We start from the raw sequence: 13692 nt of genomic DNA, 5'->3' as shown, positions 1-13692 counted from the left end.
TTTAATTACCACCATAAGATCTGCTCCAATAATCCAAAAAGCTGATTAAATCAAACAACTCTAGCTAAAGTAATGTGGCCTGACGAATTTATATTATTACCAGTTGGCCTCATTTTGCATATCAAAGTGAAAGCAAAGTTGTTTAAAATTATAATATTGACCTTACAGGATAACTATTTGTTCAGTGATGCAGGCTAATATGAACTAATGAAATAATGCCTGCAGAGCTGTTTCCTTTGAAGGAAATTTAGTTCAAAGAATGCAGTCAGTTCTGTTCATTACAGTCTTCATTTGCTGTTTATTTTCTCCTAGTCTGTTTTCTTGGCTCTTGTTCTCATTCCTCTAACCACAGAAATGTAACCAACTAAGAGAAAAAGAATGATCCTCTTATATCCCACGCTTTATTGGTTGATCATAGAACAGCAATGTCGAGACTTATGATTTGACATCTAAGTATCATGCACAAGGACTAATAAGGTGAATTTTCATCTCAGCTTACTTTCGAACTTGTTGAATTTTTTTTTGGATAGCCAAGTTTATACTGGAATCATTCCAGTGTATACACAACAGTTTCACAAGTGTAAATCTTTCCAGAATGCTCAATAGCATAAAAATATTCAAAATATTGCCCTAAAAAGCTTTTGTCACTCTGAATTACATTTATGTTGCATTTTTCTCTGATGCTTACACCTACTAATTTGATTCTACCAAAGCTACAAGCTTACTTCTGACTGAAATATCTCTGTATAACTTCAAAGACGAAAGGTCTGTTACTTGGAAAGGTAAGAGGCAACTTGGTTGAAACATATAGGGCTGACGCCTACTGGAAATCGGCTGTCATTCTTGGCAAGTTTAATGGGTAGTTTATCTTAGTGAGCCCAAGTGAGTTTTCACACACTATCTTCCTGAATCTTCCTCATTACTGATACACTATATATCCCTATGATACACCACGCATTGTATTTCCCCACATGCCACAGGTAACAGTGTTGGCCACCCACAGCAGGAAGGTCTTTACAGCTCTGCCATGCATCTAGTCAAGCACTGGCAGTCTGTGGCTACCTTGCACATTTCCTGTTAATTGTTCCAGACTTGTCAGTCAGAGGAAAGTTGGCTTCCAATTTTGGTGACTGCCACCTTGAGGTCCTGCTGAATGGATGTTGCTTGCATTTTCTTCCCATGGAGTGGGTCCTGTAATGTGTCTTGCTTCAATATTTGGGCAAAATTGGGACTTTTAGCTCTCAATGTCAGGAATCTCCTCACTGCCTATCTCATGTGATTCTCCCACCTCCCATCTTCCTTGGCGATGCCCATTGTTTAGTACCTGGGAGGATTCTGTCCATAGTGCAGTGATATGTACATCAGAAAGAATGTTTGAGGATATTAACTCAATGAAATGAAGGAATGGTGAATTGGATCCAAGTCAAGATGGTGTGTAACTTGGGAAGGAAACTTGCAGGTGGCTGTTTTCCTGTGCATAGAGTCATAGAGTCATAGAGTCAGATAGATGTACAGCACAGAAACAGACCCTTCAGTCCAACTTGTCCATGCCAACCAAATATCCGAAATTAATCCAGTCCCAACTGCCAGCACCCGGCCCATATCCCTCCAAACTCTTCCTATTCATAAACCCATCCAGATGCCTTTTAAATGTTGCAATTGTACTCACCTCCACCACTTCCTCTGGCAGCTCATTCCATACACACACCACCCTCTGCATGAAAAAGTTGCCCTTTAGGTCTCTTTTATATCTTTCCCTTCTCACCCTAAACCTATGCCCTCTAGTTCTGGACTCCCCTACCCCAGGGAAAAGACCTTGTCTATTTATCCCATCCATGCCCCTCATAATTTTGTAATACTCTATAAGGTCATCCCTCAGCCTCCGAAACTCCAGGGAAAACAGCCCCAGCCTATTCAACCCCTCCCTATAGTTCAAATCCTCCAACCCTGGCAACATCCTTGTAAAACTTTTCTGAACCCTTTCAAGTTTCACAGCATCTTTCTGATAGGAAGGAGACCAGAATTGCAATATTCCAACAGTGGTCTAACCAACGTCCTGTACAGCCGTAACATGTCCTCCCAACTCCTGTTCTCAATACTCTGACCGATAAAGGAAAGCATACCAAACGCCTTCTTCACTATCCTATCTACCTGTGACTCCACTTTCAAGGAGCTATGAACCTGCACTCCAAGGTCTCTTTGTTCAGCAATACTCCCTTAGACCTTATCATTAAGTGTATCAGTCCTGCTAAGATTTGCTTTCCCAAAATGCAATACCTCACATTTATCTGAATTAAACTCCATCTACCACTTCTCAGCCCATTGGCCTATCTGATCAAGATCCTGTTGTAATCTGAAGTAACCTTCTTCACTGTTCACTACACCTCCAATTTTGGTGTCATTTGCAAACTTACTAACTATACCTCTTACGCTCACATTCAAATCATTTATATAAATGACAAAAAGTAGGGGACCCAGCATGGATCCTTGTGGCACTCCGCTGGTCACAGGCCTCCAGTCTGAAAAACAACCTCCACCACCACCCTCCGTCTTCTACCTTTGAACCAGTTCTGTATCCAAATGGCTAGTTCTCCATATATTCCGTGAGACCTAACCTTGCTCATCAGTCTCCCATGGGGATCTGCTTGATGGCCCTATCGGTGACCGTTTCCATCAATTTGCTGATGTCCAAGAGTGGATTTATAGCATGGTAATTGGTTGGGTTGAATTTGTCCTGCTTTAAGTGAATAGAACACATCAGAGCAATGTGACATATTGCCAGGAAGATGGTAGTATTATACCTGTACCAGAACAGCTTGACGTGTGGCATAGCTAGCTGTGGAGCACAAGTCTTTTGTCAGAGAATTGATGTTTCAGGCATAAGCTTTTCATCAGGAGAGGCCTCAATCCTGATGAAGGGCTTATGCCCGAAACATCAATTCTCCTGCTCCTCGGATGCTGCTTTGACCTGGTGTGCTTTTCCAGCACCACATTCTCAACTCTGATCTCCAGCATCTGCAGTCCTTACTACAAGTCTTTAGTACCGTCGCAAAATGTCAGGGTCCATAGCCTTTATTTTTAGTTTGAAATTTCTTGAAATGCTGAATTGCATTGGCTGAAGACCAGTTTTAAGGATGCTAGGAATATCAGGAGGATCCCAAGGTTCAATCATCTGCACTTCTGACATGTCTGCAATTGCACAAGTGTAATAAGCAAGTCACAGGAGCTCATCCCATCATGGTTGAAAAGTGTGTCATCCTTACATTGACTTCAGTACATAATCACAGAGTATGCAGAGATTTCCAGCTATCATGTCAAAGATGTTACAATGGCAGATATGCTGTCATTCGGACACCAAAACACCAACCTGGCATTTGGGCTTTGGGTGGTTGAGGGTATTGTATTGCCTCAAATTTTATTTACTTTGCTGAGTCTAAGATCCTATCAAATTATTGGTGATAAAGGATAGATCACTTGTGAGGCCTGGGAAGAAAAGGCTCTTGCCTTCCATAAGAAAAGTTAGTTTATTGCATGATAGCAATTGATATAAGTTATGATGTTTAGCTAGGCACAATTATTTAAAACTATCAGGAGCCAGAGATGCTAGACTGCCAGTTTCTCCACCCAGGGGCGATGATATAATTAGACTGGGTGAAACACAATATAACTTCAATGACAATTCTTTCAGAGCCATTACCTTATGCAACATAACCAACAACTTTCAGCAATCCCATATCTAGTGTAACAAGCAGTTTTCTTTGCATTATGGAGCTGGACACAAATGAATGTATTACTGGAACCTTCTCCTCCTGTACATTCACCCTTCGGCTTCTCTACATTCATTCTTACTGCTGCTCACTGAGCTGTCATTGTCAAACTACCTAAGTCACATGAGTGGCAATCTCTCTTCTACTGCATGAGAGGAATAGCACGTGTTTTGGTGCATCCTCAGGAGGATTGTCCTCCTCCTCCTCCAAACTATCTTCTTCAAATGGTCCTTGCTGCTGAGAGGAATGTGGTTTGAAGAAAAAAGAGATGTGTTTGGGTGTCATTGAATAGCTGGATATTGAAAGTCTTGAAAATTTAGCTTGAAATTGTGAAGGTTGCTGAACATTCTTTAAGGTGGATGATAAGTTACAAGTGATATGTAAACATTTTGCACAATTAAACAGCAGCTTCCATTATTCTGTTTCTCAAGACATTGCCAGTTTTATTAATATCCAACCCTTCTTGATGTTCTTGGATGCTGGCCATAATGGTCTCCTCACTATCTTATACCTCTCATTTGAATTATTCACTTGCCTATCCTGCAGAAAGAGAGGTCATAAATTTGTGAATTGTGGTCAAAAAGTAAGTTGATACTTATTTATATACTGCATGTGTTGGGAGGTAGTGAAAAAGCAAAATGCAATGAATTTGGGAGTTGATTAAGTTTCTTGTGTGTTACCTAAAGTAGGAGTTTTAGGAAGAATAACTAGTTGTCCATGTACTAAGGTGTGAAGAAAATTTTCTTGGTGCATGTTGCAAAGAGAGTACAGGAACACATTTGTATAAAATGAGAAATAAACATGCTGCCACTTTGATTCTGTCATCTATCATAGTGATAAGGCACTCATTGAGAATGATGTGGAGGGGGTGAAAGAAGTATTATGGCAGAGTGATAGAAATTCATCATTGCTGCACTTGATCGTTGAACCTCTTGCCACACTCAATTGCTCAGTGATGCTGTTGGCATTGACTGCGTCCAGATCGATACGCGTGGCCTGGTTTGGTCCTATGGTTTTCGGGGAACAATGTCTTCTCATCTTGCTGTAATCTTTTACTCAGGAACTCGAAGGTGGGATCAGAAAAATCAGAGGTGGTCCTCCAACACATTCCTGACACCATCACTTTGAGCAATGCAGTGATGTTCAAAGCTCCTTTAAGCGGAGCTTTCCTGATTAATATAGGCTTTAGGGGCTCAACTGAATTCTGCACTGCCCATATTAGATGAAACATGGAAGCCAAAATTATCTCACTTTGATGACATCATGGGAACTTTCTGTACAGCAGGACTCCACTTCGATTCACATTATGAGTTAAAATCAGTGCTATAATCTAAACTATGATCTAGTGAGAAGTATTTTGCACTCTTTTTCAAAGGTCATGTAAGGGTTTGATATTACTGGTAAGTTGAAATACAAGAACAAGTATTTTCTGTTTGATCCCTGAGCTAACTATATAGAATTAAATAGACTGTTGGGCACAGAAGCATGTAATTTAAGTCAACTGGTGCCAGTGTTTATGCTCCAAAACAAACTTTGTTCACCCTTGCTCAACCAGAAGATCCTTCAATTTATTTCTCCTTCATATATTTATCTGGCTTCCACTGAGCTGCACCAATGCCACTTGGCTCAACAATCTCTTTATGGTGTTGGGGTCCACTTCTGGCCACCCACTGAGGAAAGAAGTTTCTTCTGAGTTGTTTATTTGATTTATTCATGACTATCTTCTTTTTATTACCAGAGTGTTGGACTCCCAACAATTCCCCGGAAGTGTCCCTCAGACTTCCCTTTCCTAGAGGAAGGAGCCCCAGTCTGTTAATTTTTCCTGACAGTCATAACTTCAATTTGGATATAATGTTTTGTAAACTTAATTGCACCTTCTCCTGTACCTCCCTATCCTTTGCACAGTACTCTAAGTAGACACCATAGTACTTTAAGTATAGTACAATTACATAGAAATTACTCAGATAAAGGTACATATAAAGTTATAAATGAGCTAGAAAATATGAGGGATCACCCACAGGAATGTTCTGAAATATCAATTTGGAGAAAGCTATCTGGAGTATAAATCAAAAAATATTACGATATTCTCAAAAGCAATGGGTGATGCTTCACACAGTCTATATGCTTACTTACCACTGACAGAGAAAACACAAGATTAGTATTATAGCGGTGGAAAGGACGATGGATGAAGACTCGCCATCTGAGGTAGTTTGGGCTGAGGTTAGGAATAGGAAAGGTGAGGTCACCATGTTAGGAGTTTTCTACAGGCCTCCTAATAGTCCTAGAGACATTGAAGAAAGGATTGCGAGGATGATTCAGAAGAGTGAAAGTAATAGGGTGGTTGTTATGGGGGACTTTAACTTTCCTGATATTGACTGGGAAAGCTATAGCTCAAGTTCGTTAGATGGGTCGGTGTTTGTCTAATGTGTGCAGGAGGGTTTTCTGACACAATATGTAGACAGGCCAACAAGAGGTGAGGCCATACTGGATTTGGTTCTGGGTAAAGAACCAGGCCAGGTGTTAGAATTGGAGATAGGTGAGCACTTTGGGGACAGTGACCACAATTTGGTGACTTTTACTCTAGTGATGGAGAGGGGTAACTGTGCACTGCAGGGCAAGAGTTATAGCTGGGGGCAGGGAAATTATGATGCGGTGAGGCACGACTTAGGATGCGTGGCTTGGAAAAGTAGGCTTCAAGGCAAGGGCGCAATTGATATGTGGAGCTTGTTCAAGGAGCAACTATTGAGTGTCCTTGATAAATATGTACCTGTCAGGCAGGGATGAAAGGACCGTGTGAGGGAGCCGTGGTTTAATAAGGAATTGGAATCCATTGTTAAAGGGAAGAGGGTGGCCTATGTAAAGATGAGGCGTGAAGGTTCAATTGGGGCAATTGAGACTTATAAGGTAGCCAGGAAGGATCTGAAGAGAGAGCTAAGAGCAGCAAGGAGGGGTCATGAAAAGTCCTTAGTTGGTAGGATTAGGGAAAACCCAAAGGCTTTCTCTAGGTATGTCAGGAATAAAAGAATGACTAGGATAGGAATAGGTCCAGTCAAGGATAGTAGTGGGAAGTTGCGTGTGGAGGCTGAAGAGATTGGGGAGACACTGAATGAATACTTTTCGTCAGTATTCACTCAGGAACAGGACATCGTTGCCGATGTGAATATTGAGTCACAATTAATTAGAATGGACAGCTTTGAGGTATGTAGGGAAGAGGTGTTGGAAATTCTGGAAAGGGTGAAAATAGATAAGTCCCCTGGGCCTGATGGCATTTATCCTAGGATTCTCTGGGAAGCAAGGGAGGAGATTGCAGAGCCATTGGTCTTGATTTTTATGTCCTCGTTGTCTACAGGAATAGTGCCAGAAGACTGGAGGATAGCAAATGTGGTTCCCTTATTCAAGAAGGGGAGTAGGGATAACCCTAGTAACTATAGGCCGGTGAGTCTCACTTCTGTTGTGGGCAAAGTCTTAGAGAGAATTGTAAGGGATAGGATTTATGAACATCTGGATAGGAATAATGTGATCAAGGATAGTCAGCATGGTTTTGTGAAGGGCAGGTCGTGCCTCACAAACCTTATTGAATTCTTTGAGAAGGTGACTAAGGAGGTGGACGAGGGTAAAGTGGTAGATGTGGTGTATATGGATTTTAGTAAGGCATTTGATAAGGTTCCCCATGGTAGGCTACTGCAAAAAATACGGAGGTATGGCATTGAGGGTGAGTTGGAGGTTTGGATTAGGAATTGGCTGGCTGGAAGAAGACAGAGGGTAGTAGTTGATGGTAAAGGTTCATCTTGGAGTGCAGTAACTAGCGGTGTTCCACAAGGATCTGTTTTGGGACCATTGCTGTTTGTCATTTTTATAAATGACCTGGAGGAGGGGCTAGAAGGTTGGGTGAGCAAGTTTGCGGAGGATACGAAAGTCGGTGGAGTTGTTGACAGTGAGGAAGGATGTGTCAGGTTACAGCGGGATATAGATAAGCTGCAGAGCTAGGCAGAAAGGTGGCAAATGGAGTTCAATGTAGCTAAGTGTGAGATGATTCACTTTGGTATGAGTAACAAAAAGATGTGGTACTGGGCTAATGGTCAGATACTTGGTAGTGTGGATGAGCAGAGGGATCTTGGTGTCCATGTACACAGATCTCTGAAAGTTGCCACCCAGATAAATAGTGCGGTGAAGAAGGCATATGACGTACTGGCTTTTATTGGTAGAGGAATTGAGTTCCGGAGTCCTGAGGTCATGTTGCAGTTGTATAAGACTCTGGTGCGGCCGCATCTGGAGTATTGTGTGCAGTTTTGGTCGCCATACTATAGGAAGGATGTGGAGGCACTGGAACGAGTGCAGAGGAGGTTTACCAGGCTGTTGCCTGGTATGGTAGGAAGATCGTACAAGGAAAGGCTGAGGCACTTGGGGCTGTTTTCATTGGAGAAAAGAAAGTTTAGGGGTGACTTGATAGAGGTGTACAAGATGATTAGGGGTTTAGATAGGGTTGACCATGAGAACCTTTTTCCACTTATGGAGTCAGCTATTACGAGGGGGCATAGCTTTAAATTAAGGGGTGGTAGGTATAGGACAGATGTTAGGGGTAGATTCTTTACTCAGCGAGTTGTGAGTTCATGGAATGCCCTGCCAGTAGCAGTGGTGGACTCTCCCTCTATATGGGCATTTAAACAGGCATTGGATAGGCATATGGAGGATAGTGGGCTAGTGTAGGTTAGGTGGGCTTGGATCGGCGCAACATCGAGGGCCAAAGGGCCTGTACTGCGCTGTATTTTTCTATGTTCTATGTTCTAAGATAGACAAAGCAGCACATAGTCATTATTTATCATTGGTAATAAGATATAATTACTATTTTAATCAGACAGTAGAATTGTTCTATAATTCTAGACTGAAAACACTATAGTGTTTTGCTTCTGTATTGTTAGAATCTCTTAAAATTAGATTCTGTAAAATATTGCACAACAGAAAACATCTTGAAATGAAAAGATGCCATTATTTGACTTACCAGATCAATCAGTTCTTGAATTCATTTTATGTATTCTTAGTATTCCACTCTTACGATTGAAGATCCGTGCTTTGCTTTATGAAATCCCTGTTTTATGACCGAGCATACAGGGTATCACATGAAAGTGTGCTATTAATGTTTGTTGGCTCATGGTTGAGAACACTCTAGCTGATCTAACTGATGTGTAAAGAATCTGACCCTGAAGCTCCAGAGCTATGGCATGTCAGCTTTCTACAGCAATTTGATGCTGACAGATTAAAAAAAGCAGAGAGTCAGCTGACGTGTGTACATGTATCACTGACATAGGTAACCACAAAACAAACTGTATTGCACATTCTGAAAATCTATTTTTCTGTTTTAAGGAAAACAAAACTAGTTATGTTTTAATTTAAGCTCGTTGGCTTATAGCTTATTTAGTTTTATTAATTGAAATACAATTTGTCCTGTCATTTCAAATGCCCTTGAGTGAGCCATTCTCTTGGCTTTTTGGCAGATTCTGTCTAACTAGAATGTAGGCAGCATTGAGTTTCAGTGATACTAAATGTTGAATTCTCCCAGCCCAATAATGATGGTTTCAGGGTGAGAGAACTAGGAAAATCACAGAAAGGCACACTACACCAGGATCCCAATGTTATTCCACCCTCCTCTGGCTTTCCCCAATGTGATTTGAAAGTGCTATATAAAAAGTGAAATCAAAAGGTCAGTGAAATAGAAAGGCTTATTATGGTGTAAACTCAATGGTTTCATTGGAGACAGCAAACTTGTGCAACTTATCTCAAGTGCTTCAGATACTTCTGAAGGTTATGTTATATATTGTTGTAGTGTCTATAACAAGCTTAGAACTAATTAGCCAAAAATCAGTTGCATGTGTCAGTGTTCCAGTGGGGTTACATTCATGGCTGCTTTGGAAAATAAGGTTCTTTGTAATGCAACATCAGCCAATGCCAGAGTTCTATCAATGAGCTTGACAAGTGAGAATTAAACAGAGCTTTCATCTTTATTTCATTATTTCAAACAGTTGGGAATCAGAAGTAAAACCAAACGACATTGCACATTTGCAAAAGTGAGCAAACTTAAATATTTAAATTGATTAAAAATTTTAAATTAACCTGTATTAGTGCCAGAAGAAAACCCGAGTAAATTGTGTAGAAATGAAAAGCTGAATTCAAGCAGGTAATGAATTGAACTGTTCACAATGTCAAAGCGCTAATTGAGAAATTTCAACAAAAGTGCTGACTGACATTCTGTAGTTTCTTGGAAAGCACAGAAATGAAGGGAGGTTCAGTTGTACTGTTTTGTGGGTAAGTGGTGAAGGATTAAATTATTTACCAGCTCAGTGTTTATTGAAGACAACAGCAAAAATTTACATCAAATGCTTTGAAAAATTCAACACTCATCTCCGAACAAGATCAAAACATCAAGTCTACTGGAATAAATTTTAAGGTCTCAAACAGGAGATAGGTGAACCTATTGATAACTTTCATTGAATCACAGAAACCCCACATGAGGAAGGAGGCCATTCAGCCCATTGAATCCACACCGACATTCCATACAGCATCCCACCCAGACTCACCCTTTCCCTGTAACCCTGCATTTTCCATGGCTAATGCACCCAGTTTACCCATCCCTGGATACTATGGGCAATTTAAAATGGCCATTCCACCAAATCCGCACATCTTTGAACTGTGGGAGAAAACCCATGTAGAACCAGGGAGAACGTGCAAACTCCACATAGATAGTTGTCCGAGGGCGGAATTGAACATGGTTCCCTGGTGCTGTGAGGCAATAGTGCTAACAATTGAGCCACTGTGCTGCCCTGAACAACTTTGTAACAAGACTGAAAAATGCAGGCAGAAAATGTAAGTCTAAGGACACGGATGAAAGGTTGAAAGATGAATTAATTTGGGGTTGTCAGTATAGAAAGTGTTACTCAGAAAGAACAAGTTTACGTTATCGCAAGCTGTAATCACTGCCAGAAAAGTCAAAACAGACAAAAGTGCTGACTACTCAAAGGATCAGCTTCTAGTTAAGCCAAAAGTGAGGCAACAATGTCGATGTAATAAGAAAGCAACAAAAGTATATACACCAAACAGAGAAAAAAAATGGCAAGAGCTGTGGATGACCACAAAAGTTCATAGAAAGAAGAAAATATGGCACATTTGGAACAATTGGCAGAGCTTGAAAAAAGGCAATCACAGGGAAAAGTTGTGCGGAACAAAGGAAAAATATGTTCCTCAAATCACCTCAGCCATAGCAACAGAGCTAAAAGGTAGCAAAAGAAGCTTAGAATGCCACATACCCTGGAAAAAAACAGTGCTTGAGTTTGTGTGAGTTTGAGAACACGATAAACATAGAAATGATACAATTGCCTGTAATGTTAGGATGCAACAGTTCAAAGACAAAACAAATGTACACAACTATTCAAATCAGGAAGAGGGTGAGAACTAAGCCCACAACAATAAATCAAGAGATGAAGGTTGATATCAAAACGAAGAGTAATATCCTGCTCAGCAATCTCAATTATGAGTCTTGGCAGCTGACTTTGTGAAGTGCTCTTTCATTACCACAGTAGGTACATCATCCTTCCCACCTTTCCTGACTGTTTGGAGAACACAGAAGAAGATTGCTAATTGGTTTGCTCTAAGAAAGAGCAATTACAGAAGAGCCACATTGAGGAGTCAGATTCCCTGTCTGGAAATGGTCCTGTAGTTACCATAGGATGTAATTAAGTAATTTCCCACCCTGGGTATCTGTGGCTCTGTTGATAGAATGTTTGCCTCTCAGTTCAAAGGTCACAAAAGGTAAGTCTTTGGTCTTTGAGACTCAGAAGAGCAAAATAAATATGTAGTGCTCACTAAAGACAACTGACACATGAAATCAACCCCTGTGGAGATTTTTCTCCCCTCACTTAACCTTACAAGAAAAACTTTTACATTATTTATCATTAACTTCTCAGAAATCAAGTGAATTCCAAAATGTTTCTCTTTGCTCTCATGTGACTGATAAGAAGCATTTAGAAAAGCACTGAGGAAATGGAAAAAAGCAGTCAAAGGCTTAAGAAGTGAATTAAATATAGAGTTCCAAAAATATAATAAGTATATAATATCAGAAATATAAAAACTCCAAAGAGGAAGGATAGAAGAAATGTTTCAACAAAGACAGACAGTATTACATTCTTCATGACTGTTACATTCAAACATTACAAACATTACAAAATACAGGACAGATGCAGACATTCAGCCCAACATTCCTGATGAAGGGCTTTTGCCCAAAACGCCGATTTTCCTGCTCCTCGGATGTTGCCTGACCTGTTGGGCTTTTCAAGCACCACTCTAATCTAGACTCTGGTTTCCAGCATCTGCAGTCCTCACTTTTGCCTATTCAGCCCAACATGTCCATACGTCATTTATGGTCCACAAGAGCCTTTTGTTCATCTAACCCACCAATTTATGCTCCTTTTCCTTTCTCCCTCATATGGCGATTAAATTTGACCTTAAATACATCAATACTATTCACTACAATTCCTCCCTGAGGAAGAGTAAGTTCTGACTAGGTTAAGAGTGAGAGTAAGCAAGCTTCTCCTAAATTCCGTATTAGATGTAAATATTGGTTTTGTTTTGCATGAAAGTGGAAACACTTTCTCTCCATTGAACCCTTATGTAATGTTAAATATGGCAGCAATGAACTTTGGAGGAAAAAAGAACGTTCTGCACTCTCTCCAAGATATCCTTGATCCTGGCAGCTGGGAAACAAAACACCATTCTGATTTTTCCAGCTGGCCACAGATATGTCTGCCTGTGCCTCTGACCAGAGAGGTTCCCTAACACAAATCGATGTTTAAAAGGGAGAAAGACAGACAAAGGTAGCGAGCACATGGTCTGTAAGTGAGAGAGAGAAGAAACTTACGCTGCTAACTCACACAGCAGTGAATCTGAGCAGTTACTGTCTTTGCTGTTTGAATTCATGTATCAATGGACATTGGAGTGTCTCGGAAAACTTAACAAACAGCAAAATTCACAACTGATCTTGAAGGAACCTGTTTGGGAGGGGTCACAGCACCAAAACAGACACGTGAATAGTTTTAAGTATAGCCTTGTTGTAGATTAGATTAGATTACTTAGATTACTTAGATTACTTACTGTTGTAAATCTACAACAGTGAGTAGAGTGGGTTATTTCTTGATTATGTTTTTATTGGGATTTTTTATCTTGATTAAATTTTAAAAATATAAGCCATAATTATTAAGTTAGCCTAGAGCAGTGTTTTGTAGAGCAGTAAGACAGTGCTATTTTCTGGGTCTGTGGATTGGAAGGAGCAAAATGGCCTTTAGTAGAGTGATATGCTCTTCTTGCTAAAAGTTGGATTTTCGAGAGAGCTTACGTGTTACTGAGGGTTATATCTGCAATAAATGTGAGTTGCAAATCCTGTCAAATCAAATCGATCCATTGGACAACAGTTAGAGGCAATGAGGAATTTACAAGAGCTAGGAGGCATGATGGATGGCAGTTATAGGAAGGGTGAAAAGTCACAAACACAGTCAGGTAGATGGGTTAACTCCAAGAAAAGTAGGAGAAGTAGGCAGGTAGTACAGGAGTCTTCTGTGACTATCCCCATTTCAAACAAGTATGCTGTTTTGGAAAATGTAGGGGGTGATGGACTTTCAGGGGAATGTAGCATGAACAGCCAAGTTTCTGATATCTAGACAGGCTCTAATGTAGAGAGGAGTATGTCGAGTTCCAAGCATCGATTTGTGTTAGGGGACCTCTCTGGTCAGAGGCACAGGCAGACATATCTGTGGCCGGCAGGAAAAATCAGAATGGTGTGTTGTTTCCCAGCTGCCAGGATCAAGGATATCTTGGAGAGAGTGCAGAACGTTCTCAAGGGGGGAGAGGGCCCAGCAGGAGGTCATTGTATACATTGGAACCA

The 13692-nt window shown here is 40.6% G+C and overlaps 1 protein-coding gene across 3 annotated transcripts in view; it reads right to left on the bottom strand.

Annotated features, from left to right (window-relative positions):
- The window catches only part of tacc2 (transforming, acidic coiled-coil containing protein 2), a 264812-nt gene extending 255956 nt beyond the window's left edge, over window positions 1-8856 (bottom strand). For all 3 annotated transcript variants that reach the window (XM_072557490.1, XM_072557491.1, XM_072557492.1), the window contains exon 1: window positions 8767-8856. The gene's annotated coding sequence lies outside the window, so the exon portion shown is untranslated. The remainder of the gene's footprint in view (window positions 1-8766) is intronic.
- Between the last annotated feature and the right edge of the window lie 4836 nt (window positions 8857-13692).

Source organism: Chiloscyllium punctatum, chromosome 38, assembly GCF_047496795.1.
Source record: "Chiloscyllium punctatum isolate Juve2018m chromosome 38, sChiPun1.3, whole genome shotgun sequence".
NCBI classification, from domain to species: Eukaryota; Metazoa; Chordata; class Chondrichthyes; order Orectolobiformes; family Hemiscylliidae; genus Chiloscyllium; species Chiloscyllium punctatum.
The sequence above is the reverse complement of the archived record's forward strand: the minus strand, read 5'-3'. Positions and strand labels throughout refer to the sequence as shown.